This window comes from Pongo abelii, chromosome 7 (genome assembly GCF_028885655.2).
Source record: "Pongo abelii isolate AG06213 chromosome 7, NHGRI_mPonAbe1-v2.0_pri, whole genome shotgun sequence".
NCBI classification, from domain to species: Eukaryota; Metazoa; Chordata; class Mammalia; order Primates; family Hominidae; genus Pongo; species Pongo abelii.
The window spans coordinates 102,881,517-102,902,775 of record NC_071992.2 but is presented as its reverse complement, the minus strand read 5'-3'; the positions used below and the strand labels follow the sequence as shown (position 1 = coordinate 102,902,775).

Here is a 21,259-nt window from a genome sequence, read left to right as displayed (position 1 = left end):
TCATTTAACAAGTCCTGTGGCCGAGCGCTGTGGCTCACACCTGTAATCCCAGCACTTTGGAAGGCTGAGATGGGCAAAACACGAAGTCAGGAGATTGAGACCATCCTGGCTACTACAGTGAAACCCTGTCTCTACTAAAAATACAAAAAAATTAGCCGGGCATGGTGGCAGGTGCCTGTAGTCCCAGCTACTCGGGAGGCTGAGGCAGGAGAATGGCATGAACCCGGGAGGCAGAGCTTGCAGTGAGCCGAAATCGTGCCACTGCACTCCAGCCTGGGCAACAGAGCAAGACTCTGTCTCAAAAACAAACAAACAAACCAAAAAAACAAGTCCTGTTGCCTCCACATTCCAAATGTCTTTCAAATGTCAGAGTTGTTTACACACTATTAACTATTTCATGCCATCATCATGTCTTACTTGGCTTATAGCCATCTCCTAATTGGTATGGCTACCTGCAATCTTGCCCACACAATAATTGCTCCAAACTATAATTACAATGGCCTTCTAAAACCACAGATCTGGTTGGATCAGTTATCTGGCAGACATAAAATGTGAATTCGTACAAATTCTCACCATGCTATCTGTCTTCCGGTATCTTTACACATGTAAACTGCCTACCTTCTCATGTTACTGTAAGTAAACTATGTCTGCTCCTGTACCCATGCCCACTCAAAGACCTCCAAGTCTCCTCTTTCTTACACCAGGTTTACTCTCACCAATCAATTATGTCCATCAACATAAAAAATTCTGGGCCGGGCGCAGTGGTTCACACCTGTAATCCCAGCACTTTGGGAGGCCGAGGCAGGCAGATCACGAGGTCAGGAGATCAAGACCATCCTGGTTAACATAGTGAAACCCCATCTCTACTAAAAATACAAAAATTAGCCAGACATGGTGGCGGGCGCCTATAATCCCAGCTACTCAGGAGGCTGAGGCAGGAGAATCACTTGAACCTGGGAGGTGGAGGTTGCAGTGAGCCAAGATTGCACCACTGCACTCCAGCCTGGGTGACAGAGCAAGACTCTGTCTCAAAAAAAAAAAAAAAAAAAAAATTAAATCTACTGATCCCACTTCACCTTCCAGCTGCATCATAACAGCAAATTGTCCCCTCAAAGCACTGCCTTATACTTCTATTATTACCTTGATTTCTTATTTAATTTCATTATGGACAAGGAACATGAATTTTTATTGAGATTTCTTAATATTCTAGCATACATTCTATCTCTATAAAATTCCATATATACTTTAAAAGACTGTCAATTCTGCAATTGTCATGTTCTATAAATGTTAATATGATAAATGTGGTAGATAAAACCATTCATGTCTTCAACATTATTATTGACATTTTGTCAAGTTGTTCCATAATTTACTGAGAAATGTGTAAAGTCTCCAATTATGGTTTTGTCTATTTCTCCCTTTTAGTTCTGTCAGTTTTTCTTCATGTATTTTCAAGTTGTGTTATTAGGTATATAATATTAGACATATATATATATTTATAGTTGTATCCTCCTCAGATATTGGCTCTTTTATATTTGTGAAATGCCTGTTTTTTCTCTATAATATTTGTTTTTAATTCTAGAATTTCCATTTGGTTCTTTCCCACACTTTCTCAAGTAAGATTTCCCACCTGTTCATTCACTATAATTATGTTTTTCCTTTAGTTTTTGAAGATGTTAATAATACCTGATAAAAAGGCCTTGTCTACTACTTACAACATCTTGATCATCTTAGAGTTTCTGCTGACTGATATTTTTATTAAGTAACTTTTCCCAGCTACTTTGCACCTAATAAATTTTACTTTATCCTTGAAATTGTGTTAGAAATATTGTAGATTCTCTGGATTTAGTAACTTTTATCTGAAAGGTGTTGAGATTTTGCCTAGCAGGCAGTTAGATTCAAACTAAAATCTTTCTCCCCCAGTGGCCAGGAACTGAAGTTTTTTGTTTTGTTTTGTTTTGTTTCATTTATTTCTCTTTCTGGATGCTGGTTTTACTAAAATTGGAATCTTCCCTACATGGGTGGTTCAATAGGAACACAAGGATTTTGGTAGTTTTTATACAGATTTTAGAGACCGTTCCCTCTGTAAACTTCCCATTTAAATTTTCTACCCACTCTGTCAGCTCTGAACTTAGTCGTCTAACAAAATAAGGCTTTAAAATTTGGCTTTCTGGCCAGGCATGGTGGCTCACACCTGTAATCCCAGCACGTTGGGAGGCCAAGGCAGGAGGATCACTTGAGGTCAAGAATTCAAGACCAGCATCAAGAGATGGTGAAACCCCATCTCTATTGAAAATACAGAAATTAGCCAGGCACGGTAGCAGGTGCCTGTAACCCCAGCTACTCAGAAGGCTGAGACAGAATTGCTTGAACTTGGGAGGTGGAGGCTGCAGTTAGCCAAGACTGCACCACTGCACTCCAGTCCCGGCAATGGAGTGTGGCTCTGTCTCCAAAAACAAACAAACAAACAAACAAACAAACAAAACCTTGGCTTTCTGTTATCCCCATTCAGATTGAGAAGTACTATGAGACAATATACGCACATACACACACAAGCAAACACACACCCCTCATCTGAAACAGTTTCATTTTTCAAGGGTTAATTGCCCTTTAGTTTTTGCCTGTTTCTGGTCATTATTCAGTTTCTTCAAATATTTTCTTTTAAACTATTTAAAATATTTTATCTAGATATTATTCTTGTTATCCACAGATTAGCTAGCATGACAACAAGGCTCTAGAACCAGAAGCCATCTCCCTAACGCCACTGAAACTTCTTTTGTTAGCATCACCAACAGCCCCAAATTGCTCGATGCTATAGTTAATTTTCAGTCTTCAAGTTACCCAGACTTTCAGAAGAATTTGACATTCATTCCTCTTAAGATCACTGTTCACACTTGCCTTCCAAGAAAATATCCTCTCCTAGTATTCTCTTACCTAACTGGACACTTCTTTTTAGGCTGTTTTTCTGACTCTTCCTCTTCCTCCAGACTTCTTAACATTAAGAGTTTGCCACAAATAGGGTTTGCCACTTTTATTCTCTACCCACAAGCATACGGACACAGAATGATCCTTGGCAATGCCATCTAATCTAGTTGCTTCAAAAATTTCCAAATTTATAGCTACTTTCTCTGAATTCCAAATACTTTACCCAACTGCCTATTTAAATTCTCCACTTAAGAGTCTGTTAGACATCTCAAATACGATTATGTCAAAATCTGAACTCTTAACCTTATATCATACAAACATATTTAAACTGTTTTCTTTCTTATCTTATTATTGGGAATTTCAAACTTCCAATTGTTCAGATAAATAAAAATTGGGAGTGTCTTCCTTGAATGTTCTATTTTGTCACTCACATTCAACATGTGAGGAAATAATTAAATTATCTAACCTAAAAATATATCCAAGAATATTTCCACTACTTGCCTTTGAAGCCAGTCAAATTCATCCTGGTCATCATCACTCATCTCAGCATTGACAACGGCCCTCTAATTGACTTTCAACATCTACCATTGCTACCCTACTATTGTTCCTAAATCAATAGCCAAGTGATTCCTTTGAAGTATAAATCAGATAATATTATTTACCTGCCAAAAAATGTTCAATGGCTTTCCATTTCACTTACAGTAAAAGTTTAAGTCTTTACAGTGATCTGTCCCACAGAGGCCTCTGTTGACATCTCAGGCTCTTTTGCTATCACTCTCCTACCTGCTCACTGTGCTGCAGCCATTCTGGATTTCTTTTTTCTAAACTGACAAACCCCTAGCCTTTCTCTATTTTTAAAACAACAACAACATTTTCTACAATAGCGCTGATATTCTTCCTTCAAATATAATCATGTATTTTTTATATTGAGGTTGTCTTTTCACAGGGGCATATAAGCATAAGGGTCAAAATTTGGAGTTTTTTTTTTTTTTTTTTTTTTTTTTTTGAGACAGAGTCTTGCTCTGTCCCAGGCTGCAGTGCAATGGCATGATCTTAGCTCACTGCAACCTCTGGCTCCCAGATTCAAACTATTCTCCTGCCTCAGCCTCCCGAGTAGCTGGGATTACAGGCATGCACCACCACGCCTGGCTAATTTTTTTGTATTTTTAGTAGAGACAGGATTTCACCATGTTGGCCAGGCTGGTCTCAAACTCCTGACCTCATGATCCACCCACCTCGGCCCCCCAAAGTGCTGAGATTACACGCAGGAGCCACTGCGCCTGGCCCAGGAGTTTTGTTTTTTTATTACTATGTTCCTAGAACCAAAAACAGTGTCTAATACATTTGTTGATGAATAGTTGTTGAATTAACAAATGAATAAATCAAACTCTATGTGGCTTCAGTTTGATCTTTGGATATAGTCCAAACTCCTAATATGTATTCTAATTTCCACATAATCTTGCTTCTGCCTACCTCTAAAGAGCTTCATGTCTTTGGTAATACACTCTCTCTCACTACATAGCTAATTTATGCTCATGTTTTAAGTCTTAACCCCAGCTGGGATTAACTTCACTTACTCCCAGGACACCCCATACTACACATCACAGAACTTGTCAAAGTGTGTGACATTTATTTGTTTATTCAACTAAAACTTACAACTGTAAGCCATATCAGAGTGGGGCTACCTCTCTATTTTGTTCACTATTTTATTTAAAATATTTGGCACAGTGCCTTGTGTAGTTAGTAGTCTAGTAATATTTCTTAAAAATAAAGCCTAAAACTTTATCCTAAACTTTCTAAAAGTGAGTAAACTCAGACTCACTTGTGCCTAGACAGCCAGTATGTTGAAAAGCCAATATTTGCCCCCAAGTCTTTCCAGCATCATATGCCTTCCACGTAAAATATTCACGAGTTACGTAACTTTGTTTTAGAAATTCTTAAGTAACAATTATATAGAATATTACACATTTTGCAGTATAAGTTGTTGATCATTCTTGAGAATTTTTGACAAAATGAGTGTTTTTTTCATAGCAATATGCAAAGGGAAGCATAACAATGTTATACTCATCTTTAGACATACATATTTATGTGCCATCCAGCTTCAAACCACTTAAAAAACATTACAAGGATTGTATGTCACAACAGTCAGAATTATGATGACTCCAGTGGAATCTGACAGATCATGAAGTTAATTTACCTGTTAGGGTGTCAAGAGAGCAAATCTCCTTAGTTCCTGATTACTGCAGGAATCTGAAAAACTAGCACCTGGGGCACTAAGGAGGAAAGTTTGAGCCAAGGCACAATCAAATGCCAGTTACTCTAATCAAATTTGTGGCCCCACGCATTGCATTAAAAATCTTCAGAGGGAATCAGTATGACAAAATGCTCAACATGAGGTAAACTAATGAAGAACAAAGTCAAAATCATAGTTAAAATGTTATTCTTCCCTACAAGACATACATCAAAGTAGAAAACTGCTTTCTGCCCCACTGTGAAGGCTATAATTATTTCTAATGGTTTATAAAGACAGGGCTTGTGCTTGTCAAGTGAAGAAACATAAATGTTTTTCTTGGTACACATCGAAGTATTATATATGAAAAGACAACACAGTCTTTGGAGTCAGTCACTCTTGGATATGAATCATGGCCTTAACCACTTGGAGACACGTGATCTCATGCACACTACATAAACTATGAACCTCAGTTTCTTCTTTTGTAAATTGCAGAAAATTTTCCAATCCTTAGATTCATTTTTGAAACCAAGTGAAAATTCAAAAATTAGTTTTAAACAATACAAATATATATTTTAAAAAGGACCATGTGATATCAAAGCCAAGATTAAAACAGGAAACCAAAGTGGTTTAGATACACAAGACTCATTGCACAAGGAAATGCTCAGAGAACTCAACATTTTCCTTCACCCTAAAAGGTTGAATAAACCTTTTAAAATTTTTCCTCACTAAAAAGCAAGCTTTTGAGGCTCAAGTAGTACTCTGGAAATAAAAATGTCAAATGAAGAGAAAGCTATGTAGTTAAGGAAGCTGTGTCTGCTTCCAAGTATACCCTGAGCTGCTGCTTCTTGCTTGCTTTGATTTCCACTTCATCCAGTGCTTCACTGCTTTCTGGCATTTAAACTTTGTCTTCTCTCAAATTTCCTTTTAATCTGCTAATATTACCATGTAGAGCTTTGCAGACCAAAGGTGTGGAGAGGAAAAGGTAAAAAAGGAAGAAAAATGAGCAGAGTCAGAAGCAGCAAAGCCTCTCATCTCTGTTCTGTGAGCTTTTCTCCCACCCTGAACTTATTTTCTGGTTTGTATTCTGAAACTCAACATCTAACTTCTAGAACTGGATGGAACATGCATTTTGCTTTCCTTATCCTCTTCTCAGCTAAAAGGCAGGCAATGTGTGGAAGGAAAGTGGCCTGGTGTGCACTGGCCATTTTGCTGAGTTTGCTTCATATGTAATCATGCTGTCCAGCATTAAAAATTGAAATTCTATTAAAAATTCTTCAGTTCCCCCACTATGGATCTAATTGTTTACCCTAAAATTCAGGTTGAAGCTTTTAACAACCAATGTGACTGTATTTGGAGTAAGGTGGTAATTAAGGTTAAATTAGGTCATAAGGTTGGGGTGGTGCTAATCTGATAAAATTAGTGTTCTTATTAAAAAAAAAAAAAAAGATACCAGAGAGCTACTCTTCTTTCTGTCTCCACTATGTGATGACACAGGGAGAAGGCCAGCTATAAGCCACAAATACGGCCTTCATCTAATCAGATGGCACATTGAACTTAAACTTCCCAGTCTCCAGAATTGTGAAAAAATAAATTTCTATTGTTTAAGTTGCCCAGTCTATAGTATTTGTTGTGGCAGCCCAAGCTAATACAGCCCCTGTGTTTCATTTCCTACAAAATAGTCCCTGTACATGGAAAGGCCTGAATGCCTCAGAGTATAAGGATGATTCCAGGGGCAGAGAATGCCCAATTACCTAACATCTGTTACTTAACTTCCTCTGAGGTTACATTCAATTAAGGAAGGAAGCACAGGGTATTTTAAAGACAAGAACAGGGCCGGGCGTGGTGGCTCATGCCTGTAATCCCAACACTTTGGGAAGCCAAGGTGGGCGGATCACGAGGTCAGGAGATCAAGACCATCCTGGCTAAAATGGTGAAACCCTGTCTCTACTGAAAATACAAAAAACTAGCCGGGCATGGTGGCGGGCGCCTGTAGTCCCAGCTACTCAGGAGGCTGAGGCAGGAGAATGGCACAAACCTGGGAGGCAGAGCTTTCAGTGAGCCGAGATCGCGCCACTGTACTCCAGCCTGGGTGACAGAGAGAGACTCTGTCTCAAAAAAAAAGACAAGAACAGATATATATATGGTCATTCAGATGCTAATAATTGATTGTTTGCCATAGGCCTAGTTACTCAGTGAATAAGATGCAACAGGCAATTGCCAACAGGCAGTTAAAAGAGGACATAGACACATACTGTAGTAAATATGATGCAAAATCATAAGTAAAAAATAACAGCTATTTATTGTTATAATAGCAGAGAAGAGAGACATCTAGTCACAGTGAAGGAATATTAGAAAAAAGACAATACTCAAATAGGAAACTATCCAAAACAAGCACAGACTTATGCACAGACTTATCTTCTAATCTATTTAGTATGTTTAATAAAGGCTGTCAAGTGTATTATCTTAAGAAAGCACTAGGTTTTCCAGGAATTCAAATCAAAACTAAACAATGTCTTAGTCCTAAAAGAGAATAAAAAGTAACTAATTCTCATTCCTAGCTTCTGGGTTATTTTGCTTTGCATTTTGTACTTTGTAGAAACATGACACCGTAGAAAACGTAATTAACCTTGCTTTTAATCTGAAGGTTTCACAGTTTAGGTGAAGAGGCCATGCTATTGTGAATATGATGTTTTAGTAGGTTATAGGCATCTCCTCACAATGCATAAATTATTACTTTTTTTTTTTTTTGAGACGGAGTTTCACTCTTGTTGCTCAGGCTGGCGTGCCATGGCGTAATCTCGGCTCATTGCAACCTCTGCCTCCCGGGTTCAAGCAATTCTCCTGCCTCAGCCTTCCAAATAGCTGGGATTACAGGTGCCTTTCACCATGCCCAGATAATTTTTTGTATTTTTAGTAGAGACAGGGTTTTACCATGTTGGCCAGGCTGGTCTTGAACTCCTGACCTCAGGTGATCCGCCTGCCTCGGCCTCCCAAAGTGCTGGGATTACAGGCGTGAGCCACTGCACCCGGCCCATAAATTATTTTTGTGAATTTAACAGAAACACCACTGGGCAAAGGCGCCTGATAATTTGACTTCTGGATTAAATTATTGGGTTCCCTCAGCCTCTATGTCCACAAAGTTTACAGGAGCAAGCATTTAATAGCAGTGGAACCAGATCATCTAACATCCCTGAGGGCAAGATGGGTTTGAAAAGTATAACAAATTAGCATTGTCAATATGAAATGAATAAATCTGCCAACATGACAATACAGCAGTCCTTCTTCCTTTTTGGTATTTTTTAGCTCATATACTAACGTGAACCTGGACAGGGAAAAAAAAAAAAGCATTAAAGAAAAAAACATCAAGGAAAGAAAGAGTTAAAAAAAAAATACAAAAATAAAAAAATTTTAAAAACCGTGTGCTCTAAAGCCTGAGAAGAGCTTCACAGAAGAGCTTATATCTAATATTTATGCCAAGCTTGGGCCCCTCCTACCTGGCATAGCCTCTGTTCCCTCTAATTGTACCAGCTGCTATGGGAAAGAGAGAAGAAAAAGCTAAAAAGTGATAAAGTGAGTGTTGTGGGCAACCTAAGCCTTTAGTCTGTTTGCTTATCTCAATATCCAACATAGTCATTCAGTGGACCTGCCTCATTCACAAACATAGCTTCTCAACTTGGAATTAAGGGGTGAGGAGGATAGAGAAAATTGCCATAGATGTCACTCTCAGCAAAGCAGAAAGCTATGGAACCAACAGTGCAGGTTAAGTGTGTTCTAAGGTAGATCCAGCCATTACTTTAATAGTTACTGCATGCCTGTTGTGTTCTCTGTTCCTAGAAAGGAACAGAGATTTTAAACAAATGATTAGCAGAGGGTTCTATGGAAGCATCTAACAGAGGAATTGACCTAATCCTTAGAAAAGTAGAGACTCCTCTGATAAAGCTACATTCAAACTGAGACATAGGAAATGGAAGACGTTTCTTATATATAAGTATGGGAGAAGATCTGGGGCTGAGGGAAGAAACCCTGAGAGATCTCTAGGATATAAAATACAAAAAAAGAATTACTGGAACTGAATTAGGTGAAAATAGAATAGATCCTCTCTGTCATGGTTGATTTTATTTGTCAACTTGACTAGGCAATAGTAACCCGTCATTTGTTCAAACAGCAATCTCGACGTTACTGTGAAGGTATTTCCTTAGATATTATTAACTTTAATATCAGTAGACTTTAAGAAAAGTAGGTCATACTCTATAATGTGAGTAGGCCTCATCCAATCAGTTGAAGGCCTCAAGTGAAAAGAAAGGTTGAGGTACTCTGGGTAGGAACGAATTCTGCCAGTAAACTGCCTTACAACTCAAGTTTCAACATTGGCAACCAGATTTTCCTCTCAACACACAGCTCTCTCACAGTCACAGGGCCCACTCCCTAACCACCACACAATGCCATGCTACTTATTCATCTCCTCCTAGCAAGTAATGTTCATCAGCATTTCCATTCTCATCTGTCTGTTGCCGCACAAAGGTGGCCGAAAAATTAGCTCTCAACAACCCAAGTTTCCCACGAATGGAAAGACTCAGGGATCCTTTATTGCATTTCCTGCAATAATTAACCATTTTCCTAAGTTCTATACAGTAAATAAGTTGCCAAGAGTTCACAAGAAATAAGCATACATCTATTCTAGAAGTCAGAGGGAGAAGAAAAGATTGTGTTTATTCATACGTTAAAAATTCTTAGTCCCTGATACAGATAATCAGGAGGAAAAAGCCAAAGACTTAGTGATGAATTGGAAGGGGTAGATAGGAAAGGAGAAGAAATAGTGGTAACGCCCAGGTTTCTGGCTTTTGCAACTGTGGGAGGGGCAATTTCGAATTCAAAGGAGTTTTGGAGAGTTCATGAGCTAAGTTTTGGAGATTTTGAATGTGGGAGGCTATGAGACATCAAATTTCAGAATTGATAAATGGATCTGGAGCTCAGAAGAAAGGTACCAGCTGGCGTTACAAATCTGTGAGGTGATGACATGTAGATTCTTATCTAAATCATTGGTGGCCTAGCAAAAACTGAAGAGAATTTTTTTTAAAAAGTAAAATAATTAGCTCTGAAAAGTACCAATATTTAGCAGTCAGATACAGGAAGAGGTTTTTTTAAAAAGTAAAATAATTAGCTCTGAAAAGTACCAATATTTAGCAGTCAGATACAGGAAGAGGAGCCAACAGAGAAGATAAAAATGAACAGCAAAATAGAGAGGTGAAATACATATATATACACACACACACACGTATATATATACACATACACACATACATACACACACATACACACACATATATATATACACACACACATACACACACACACACACACACACACACACACTGAGCCAGTATTATGAAATCCCCTGGGTTCATCAAAGTCCTATTGTAAATGGAATCTGCAGCCATAAATTGATCACAGAAATAAATACTAAAACTGAACTAAAGACATGGGACAAGCAAGAACTTCCCTATTATTGGGAATAGATAAAGCCAAGTTGTTCTTCCCAGATAGAAGGCAGACTAGAGTTAGAGGTGAAATAAGTAGATCTAAATTTCTATCCTATTTCTCTTGCTATGTCTTTGCTCCTCCATATTTAAATTTTCTTTGTCATAGTTTTTTCTTCAGACTAATATGAAATAAATATAACCATCTGCATTTGTCATATGTAAAAATTAAATTAATATAATGCATAATAACAATATAGTATTTAGAAAAGCACTTCACGAACTATAAATCCTCTACAAGTATTATCATTTTTGGAGGACTTTTTCCTACACATATTTATAGGTATACTTATAGACACACAAATGTCCTATATATTTCATAATTGCTGAATGTGTGTGTGTGTGCTTTTACATAAAATGCCATCTTTAATGCGAAAAAAAAATTTTATGTAAAATTGCTCTACCTCCTTTACACATGAACGATACAGGATCGGGAGTCATAACTATTCTGCTAGTAAACAGTAAAACAACTCTCAAGACTGTATTTCCTGATCATTTACATTTAGTCACCCAGTCCCTGAAGAAAATGGAACTCCCTTTATTTTTTGTCTTGGTTGACATTTAAGATCCATGGAATTCTGAGAATTTGTTTGCTGAGCTATTGAACATGGATTATAGAAAAAGACTCAAGAGTCAAGATCACTTAAAAAGCCCAGTTCCCTGAGACAAAATGAGCACAGGGCTATTAGATGACAAGGATTCACAAGAACAGTTTAGCATATATTCTGGAGTTGATATTAGAGATGGAAGTAACCAGATGACTGATTCTCACCATACTGAGTATATTCCTCCATAGCTATGCTACATGTGTGCAGTTATGTCATATTAAAAGGGAGATGAAACTGGTAGAAGACTTTATAGAATTGTCCTAAGGAAAGGAATTTGTTGTAACCTTTGTAAGAATTAGGCCATAAGGTGTATGTCTAAATACAGGACTGGGCATATTGGCTTAAAGAAAATATATCTGCCAAGTAACTACAAGCCAGATAGGTTCCACAAGACTCTATAAGGCTAGATTTTTTTTTTTTTTTTTTGAGACGGAGTCTCACTCTGTCACCCAGGCTGGAGTGCAGTGGCGCTACCTCACCTCACTGCAGCCTCTACCTCCTGAGTTCAAGCGATTCTCCTGCCTCAGCCTCCCGAGTAGCTGGGATTACAGGTGCCCGGCACCATGCCCGGCTAATTTTTATATTTTTCATAGAGACAGCATTTCACATGTTGGCCAGGCTTGTCTCGAACTCTTGACCTCAGGTGATCCACCTGTCTTGGCCTCCCAAAGTGCTGGGATTGCAGGTGTGAGCCACCACGCACAGCCTAACTTTCTAAAAAGAATCCCAGCACTAGTAAAAGCTTAATGTGTCATAAGCTATCATTTAAATAACAAATTAATTGTGATAATATTATGATGTTTCCATTTAACTATTTTTAAAAATATGTAACAAACTCAATCTAATTGTTTAAATTATCTGATTTAGAAGAAAATTTCTGAAGAGAAAAATTAAATAAATTAATCAAATTCAATCAGTAAATTTATTACATGAGTTCATTCACTATAGATTTTACAGACAGCTTTTGGAAGATAGCTTTTGGAAGATAGCTTTTGGAAAAACCAAGTCTTCCACTAAAATTAATTTTGAAGATCAGAAAGTTAAGAACGCTGCTGTAGACATTTACATCCACTACATCCAAATATAAATGTGTTCCATTAAAAATGCATAGTTGTTAATTCAGTAGGATATTGAAAATGACTATATCCAGATGGATTAATATCTTTCCAATCACTTCCTCATCTTCATAGGATATTGGTGAACACTGTACTATTAAGTCATCAATCATTATATACTCTTAACTTAGAAGGTTATTTTTGCCACACAAGACAGTCATTCAAAATAAGTTAGCATTCTTAAGAGATGATATATTAGAGAATCACCAAAGGAAATAATCTCATTTGAATATTTATAAAACGTCTATTATCCTGCATATTCTCAAATCATAGCCCAGAAGGAATGAACAAACAGTGTTTGGCTTACTTATCTTTTGTGAATTATTATATTTATCCTCCTCATTTAAGAACTGCACATTAATTAAACAGCAATTAAGTGAAATAGAAACATTACATTCTTTGAAAGGGTATGCCAGAAGAACCATGTGATTAAAAATAAAAATGGTATAAAGGTGTACTCTTTCTACATTTGTATTCATGGAAATACAATAAAATAGGAGAAATAGAAATATTATCCAACCTGAATTCCCTATTCATATATGTAAGCTAAGGCTGGGTATCTGAATATGTAATTTTTCAGGAATTTATTAACTGTATTATCAAATACCTACATGTTACTAATGAAAGACATTTTGTATGAACAAGTAGCATTTCAACACTAATAATCCAATAGCATAAAAACTTAAATAGAAGGAAATAAAAAATTAAATTCTCTGAGAAAAAAAAGTAAAGTATAATTCCAAAGCCATTTTCTCACCTTTCAGTTACCCCTCAATTCTTTGTAATATAGTCTCCCCCCTATGACTCTATACAACTGAGAAAATTGCTTTATTGAAAGAAGAGTCTTCAAATCACTAACTCAATATCTTTTTTAGTCCTCCTTCTTCCAACCTTCCTTAAAGTAACGGACGCCTTTTCTCAAATATGTCTCTTAATCCCCAACAAATCCAGACAAACCATTAGTTAGTCACTATGTCTTGCCAAGTCAATTTCTATAATGCTAATTATATTTAACCTCTTTTCCATTTTCTAGTGCCAGAACTGAATTTATTATCTCTTGCTTGGAATATGTGATAACATCATTAGATTTTTTTCTATGCCCTTCTATACTAACACACATATTCAAGTCCATCCTATATCTAGTTACAAAAAAATTATTCTTTAAGTATATTTAGATTATATGACTATGAGCTCTCAAGCTCATACTTTTAATAACCACCATTAGCTACAGAATCATGTCTGTGGTCCACTGTTCCTAGTCAAATTACCCTTTTTTAAATCTCTAATTCCACTGACTTCACTTCATAGATCCATCTCTCCCACCAAACGATATTTTCTGCTTTTCCCTGAAATGCTGTGATCTTTCTTGCCTTTACATCTTTTGTTTCTCTTTTTTATCAACTAAGCATTTGTAAAGCCTAGCCCAACTAGTTTATTCTTTATGAAGCTTCCCGTAAATCTTCTTAGTCAAAGTCATCTCTTCTCCTTTGTATTCTGAAGTTACTGGGTATTACTCATACAGTCCATATCACATTTGTCTGTGTATAGTTATTTATATGTTCATGCCATATTTCTTCTAACAGATTGTCAGTTTTTTAAAGATAGAGATTCTCTTTCAGTTGTACTTTTACACACCAAAATTCCAAGAGCAATAATAGTGCTCAATTTCTGCTGTTACATTACATTATGTATTTTGATATATTTTCAAAAAGACTTAGTTTATAGGCCATTCTTTTTAAAATACACTTTTACCTTTATTATAAAGAGAAGTAGGATTAATGAAATCTTTTAGTAATAGAAAACTAGTAAAACTAATGTCAAAATTTAGATTCTTCCTAATAATCTTTATCATAATACAGCTACTATTACTATAATTAACATATAAAATAATTTCATTGTGATTTTAAAATTTTTCAATTTAACAATATTAAAAGTTTAATTAATTGGCATATTTTAAAAACAAGCACTACTGAAAGAATAATAACTATGAAAAGTGGTAAACTGATAAATGATTTATAAAAGTCATACATACTCTTTTATATTATCCTGAAAGACAGATATGCCACACAGATATACCAAAATAAAATCATATTTTCCTCAATCACACAGGATATAACCAGGACTACTTAGTTTTGCTATAAAAAGAGCATTTTATTGAGCATTTCTTGCCAAGAGGGGCCAATTGAGTTACGACAACCTATCATTAGTAGTGCATTAACCTCTAACATTATTTAATATTCATAAGTGTGGGTAGGTGGCAGTGTCAAAGGTAAAACATTTGAAAAATGTCTTTGAAACAAAGGGGAAAAAACTAATAAGCACTTTAATCTAAAGTTACATTCATAAGCAGACACACATACAAACTAGGCCTTTGAAAAGGAGGATGGAAGTTTTGCCATCAATGTATTACTGCAATAAAGCTATTCTATGGTGACAAATGACTTTATGTGCATATAAGCTAATCAGAATTTTTTTCTCTGTTTCAAAATAAATATGGAGTAATGGAAAGAGCTGCAGTCTCAAAGCCAAAAATATGTTCTTGCCTGGGATTCACCACCTGCTGACTGCATGACCTTTGCAAGTCATTTAGCATCTGTGGTCTCCATTACCTCATCTGTAAAATGAGAAAGGTAAACTCCGTGATCTCTCAGTTAATTCCAAGCTCTAAAATCCTGAGACTCTCAAGAATGTACTTCATGGCCGGGGGCGGTGGCTCACGCCTGTAATCCGAGCACTTTGGAGGCCGAGGCGGGCGGATCACCAGGTGAGGAGATCGAGACCATCCTGGATAACACGGTGATACCCCGTCTCTACTAAAAATACAAAAAAATAGCCGGGCGTGATGGCAGGAGCCTGTAGTCCCAGCTACTCGGGAGGCTGAGGCAGGAGAATGGCGTGAACCCTGGAGGCGGAGTTTGTAGTGAGCCGAGATCGCGCCACTGCACTCCAGCCTGGGCGACAGAGCGAGAATCAGTCTCAAAAAAAAAAAAAAAAGAATGTACTTCAATAGAGGAATCTCTGAACCTTTTCTCTTACAACATTCTTCAACAAAATGCTTTCTCATATTTTGCTCCAGTTTTTAAAAGTAAACAGTGATTTCTCTTCATCCCCTCCAAACACCCAATATGTCTAGTTTGGTGCTTTATACGTATTGGGCAATAACAACAACAACAAAAAAATATATATATATATATGTAGAATAGATATTGGGGAGTGCCTCACTAACATCTTATTTTTTTTTATTTATTTATTTTTTTGCCTCACATATATTCCTGATATTCATTTACAATATGTTTTATTCTCAGGAAGTTGAATTAACTGCCACTTCCGGGAAAGAGTCCTGTATTTTAAATCAATCCAAGAAGTACACTGCATCCTCTTGAGGACAATGACTGGTTCAGAGGACTGTCACTGGAGTCCTGTTAAACATTATAAACCTCTGGTTCAATCTTTGCATAAAATCTTACTGTCTTTAGTTTCTTGTCTTTATGAGAAAGCACATTCACTTTTCTATTTAAGGTAGTTTAAGTTGGATTTTCTGGTACGTGCAACTGAAGCTTTCAAATGAAGGCAATAATTAATGAACTTGTAAAGGATCTACCTAGCCATCCCTTAAGGATCACTCAAAAACTAAATACCTACTATAAAAAATATAGCATTATAATATTTTGTTTTGTTTTATAGATTAAAATCAATTTTATCATTTGTATTTTCAGCAAATAATCACATAATTTAAAGTTTTTTTCATTTTTCACAAAATCATCATTTTGAAAATAAATAGTATTTTGGCCTTTAAAAGCAGGTTTATAATATTCACATTGCTCTAGGGGAAACATCTGAAAATCTTAACACAGTAATCATTGTTTCAGCAATATCTTCATATACTTATTACAATAGAATGTCTTTTCTGAGCCTGTAGACTTTCGCCAATATACTTTCTTTTTCTACTTCTCAAAATCTTATTTGCATTTGGATTAGCAAGTAAAAAGCTGGAAAGAATGCCTCTCCCACCTTCTAACAATCAGAAAAAGCTAATCTTCAAAAGCATAACTTTTCTTGCGTAAATCAGAGGGCTGGGGTTACTCAGCAAAAATCTTGTCTGATATCTAAGAAAAGTCAGGTGTCTCCAAGGAGAGAGGAGCATAAGCTGAGGCAGAGCATGCGAGGAAGAGGCACTGGGTGCTTTATAACCCAGTAAGAAAAACCCAGCTAAAAAGTATTACTGAATTTCTAAAAGGGGATGAGTGTGGGCTAGAATGAGATTCTAAAACCCTTCAGAGCCTCAGATTCAAGAATTCAAACCCATTCACAAACTCTTCTCTAGGGATCTCACCAGGAATTTAGAAGAGAGACCCATTGCCAAAATTACAAAAGCTCCCTCACTAAAAGACCTGAAAAAGGGAAGGAATAGACACTGAGGGAAAGCATGATCCCTTTGCCCTATCCCTACTATGAAACAAAAGCTTAAGCCACCAAGGGTAAAAGCATGTAGGTGAGGACCCACTGCAACTGCAACTAAGGAAAGGAGACAAATAAACCCTAATCCTAGCTGGATTAGGGCCAGAATCACTGAGAAAGTACCATCTCTGAAGCCCAGGGACCTGCCTAAGACTGAGGCTGAACCCAGGTAGCAGAGAATGGCCCTACACCCACCAACACAAGGCTAGCAAGCAACAGGAAGCAAGTAACAGAAGTCTCCTGCTGAGAAAAGTACAACAACATGGGAAAAGAAAAGAACCTCTCACAGGCACAGACTCACAGGGGAACCCTAAAGCTGAGGTTGTAAGAGGAATATTGAGAAAAACTTGCTACTCAGCTGCCACTCTAAGTAAAAGACAACACTAGAGGAATTTGAAATCAGCAGTGCACTGAGGGTAACCATAAGAATAAAAATAAATAAATAAAACTAGCTCAACTTTTGACTATATTAGCTCAATCCCTCATGATAAAAACTGAACAAAGAGAGAAATTAGCTCCACTTCTAGACACAAATAAAAAAGGACCCAATAAATTTTATTTATATGTATACATATACTCATACATGTGTATGTATCGTATACATACCATCAGCTTATCAAGTACAAAATTTGAGAAACACAACAAAGCAAGGAAAAACAGCACACTAGTAGGAGTCAAGGCAATAGGAAGAACCAGGCCCACATATGATCCATATGATTAATGCAGTGATTATAGACATAAAAAGCATGGTAACAGATAAGAAGAATGCCTTTGATGGGATCAACAGCATGCAGGATCTGTGGATGAATTGCAAACAATCAAATATACATGTAATTGAAATCTCAAAAGGGGAAGAGAAAGAGAATGGGGCACAAGAAATACTTGAAAAGATAATGACTGGGAATTCTTCAAAAATAACTAAAGGAATCAAAGTACACATTTAAAAGGCTTAGAAAAAAAAAGTAACATAAGTATTGTTTAAAAAGAAAACTAAATACAGCTGGGCGTAGTGGCTCATGCCTGTAATCCAGCACTTTGGGAGGCTGAGGTGGGTGGATCACCTGAGGTTGGGAGTTCGAGACCAGCCTGACCAACATGGAAAAACCCCGTCTCTACTAAAAATACAAAATTAGCTGGGCATGGTGGCGCATGCCTGAATCCCAGCTACTCAGGAGACTGAGCCAGGAGAATCACTTGAACCCGGGAGGCGGAGGTTGCAGTGAGCTGAGATTGTACCATTGTACTCCAGCCTGGGCAACAAGAGTGAAACTCCATCTCAAAAAAAAAAAAAAAAAAGAAAGAAAGAAAACTAAATACATCATATGAAGACTAAAGAAAATGTTTTAAAAGTGAAAATCTTGAAGGTAGACAGAAAAAAATGACCCATTTCATACAATACAGGAATATTTTACATACAATACAGTAATCTTTTCATCAAAAATTATGCAAATCAAAACACAATGGGATGACATATTTCAAGTGCAGAAGAAAAAAAACCTGTTGATCCAGACTTCTTTATTAGTGAGAACATCTCTCAAAGCAAAGAAGAAACAAAGGTTAAACATAATTTCAGATAAAGGCTGAGAGAATCCATTGTCAACATGCCTGTGCTACAAGAAATATTAACTCAATTTTTTTCCAGTAGGATTATAATACCAGACAGAAACTGAATCTAAATAAAGAAATGAAGAGTTCTGGAAATGATAAAATAATAAAGATACAGATTTTAAAACTTTTTAAAAATGTATTTATAAGACACTACTGTTTAAAGCAAAAATAATTATTAAAGTATTTTGGGTTTTATAACATATATACAGTGAAACATGAAAACAGTGGTATAAATTATAGATAAGTGGAAATATACTGTTGTAATCCTTTAACATGTCAATGAAAAGAGTCAAATTCTGTAAAACATTCGAAGAGATTTATTCTGAGCCAAATATGAGTGACCATGGGCCATGACATAGCCCTCAGGAGGTCTTGAGAACATGTGCCCAAGGTGGTCAGGGTGCAGGTTGTTTTTATACATTTTAGGGCAGCATGAGACACCAGTCAAATACATTTAAGAAATACATTGGTTTGGCCAGCACAGTGGCTCACACCTGTAATCCCAGCACTTTGGGAGGCCAAGGCAGGTGGATCACAAAGTCACGAGATCGAGACCATCCTGGCTAACATGGTGAAACCCCATCTCTACTAAAAACACAAAAAATTAGCCAGGCGTGGTGGTAGGCGACTGTAGTCCCAGCTACTTGGGAGGCTGAGGAAGGAGAATGGAGTGAACCCGGGAGGCGGAGCTTGCACTGAGCCAAGATCCAGCCACTGCACTGCAGCCTGGGCCACAGAGCGAGACTCCATCTCAAAAAAAAAAAAAAAAGAAATACATTGGTTTAGTCCAGAAGTCAAAAGCAGGGGAAGGGGGTGGGGAGTCCAGGCTATAGGTAAATTGAAAGAATTTTTGGTTGACAATTGGTTGAGTTTGTCTGAAGACCTGGGATCAATAGAAAGAAAATATTCAGGTTAAGATAAAAGATTGTGGAGACCAAGGTTCTTTTGAAGTCTTATAGTGGCTGCCCTTGGAGATAATAGATGACAAATGTTTCCTGTTCAGACCTTTAAAAGGTGCTAGACTCTTAGTTAATCTCTTCAGGATTAGGAGGGCCTGGAAGAAAAAGATCTAGCTATGTTAATAGAGATTATATACAGATGCAAATTTTTTTCCCACAAAGGATGGCTTTGTAGCGCCATTTTAAAATACGGCAAAGAAACATGTTTGGGAATAAAATATTTTGATTTTCTTCTTTGTCACATAGTGTTATGCCAGGGTGAGACTGGAAAGTAAGTCATGATATATACTGTTAAATAAAACCCATCTGATGAAGAATTTATGGTTTGTATGGCATGACTCCCCAGACCCCTTAGAAAGGAATTTGGGCAAGATAAGAAAAAATCAGAGCTTAGTTTGCAAACACAACATGTGAGGTGATATTATTTGAAGGTAGAGTATAATAAATTAAAGTTGTATATTGTCAATTCTAAGTAGCCACTAAAAAGTTTCTGTAAAGAGTTAATAAACCAATGAGGCAATAGAATCATTTAAAATGGAATCATTTTAAAATCAATCCAAAAGAAGACCTAAATTAAGAAAAAGAAAACCAAAGAATAAACAGATGGAACATTTTGAAAACAACCAAAAACATGGTAGATTTAAATTCAACCACAGTGACACATTAAATATATATGGTCTAAACACCTAAAGCACAGAGATTATCTGACTGAATTAACACACACACACACACACACACACACAGGGTTCAGTTGTATGCAGTGTACAAGAAACCCACTTAAATATAAAGACATAAATAGTTTAAAAATAAAATGGAAAGAAAAAAACTATACCATTCAAACATTAATAAAAAGCAAGCTAGGGTAGATGTCAATGCAGGTGAAGTAGACAACAAAACAACGAATATTTTCAAAATAAAGAAGGACATTACATGACTATAAAGTGATCAGTGTCATGCACATCCCTGTGAAGAGAGTCCACCAACAGGCTTTGTGTGAACAACAAGGCTGTTTATTTCACTTGGATGCAAGTGGGCTGAGTCCAAAAAGAGAGTCAGCAAAGGGAGATATGGGTGGGGCAGTTTTACAGGATTTGAGTAGGTAGTGTAAAATTACAGTTAAAGGTGGTTATCTCTTGCGGGCAGGGGTGTGGGTCACAAGGTGCAGGGTGGGGAGATCATGTGACTCATTGTCCAGGGGGGAATGTTACAAGGTCGATTGATTAGTTGGAGTGGGGCAGGAACAAATCACAATGGTGGAATGTCATCTTTTGTGGTTCTTCTGTTGCTCCAGGTCATCTGGATGTATACGTGCAAGTCACAGGGGTGATGATGGCTTAGCTTGGGCTCAGAGGCCTGACAATCCATTCACCAAGAAGACATTGCTATGTTAAGTGTGTATTCATCTAGCAGCAGAGTTTTAAAATGCATGAAGCAAAAACTGATAGAACTGCAAGGAGGAATAAACAAACTACAATTAATCCTCTATCAATAATCTAAGTAATGCATAGACAGAAAAATTAGAGACTAACTTGACACCTGAACAACATTATCAGCCTATTTGAATTAATTTTCATTTATAAAACAGTCCATCCAGGCCGGGCGTGGTGGCTCACACCTGTAATCCCAGCACTTTGGGAGGCCAAAGCGGGCGGATCACAAGGTCAAGAGATCGAGATCATCCTGGCCAACACAGTGAAACCCCGTCTCTACTAAAAATACAAAAAAAAATTAGCTGCGTGTGGTGGCGCGTCTGTAGTCCCAGCTCCTCAGAAGGCTGAGGCAGGAGATCACTTGAACCAGGGAGGTGAAGCTTGCAGTG

At 37.0% G+C, this 21,259-nt stretch overlaps 1 protein-coding gene across 5 annotated transcripts in view; it reads right to left on the bottom strand.

Moving 5' to 3' along the window:
• The window catches only part of CNBD1 (cyclic nucleotide binding domain containing 1), a 631,440-nt gene that overhangs the window by 389,585 nt on the left and 220,596 nt on the right, over positions 1-21,259 (bottom strand). The gene's annotated exons all lie outside the window — the stretch shown is intronic.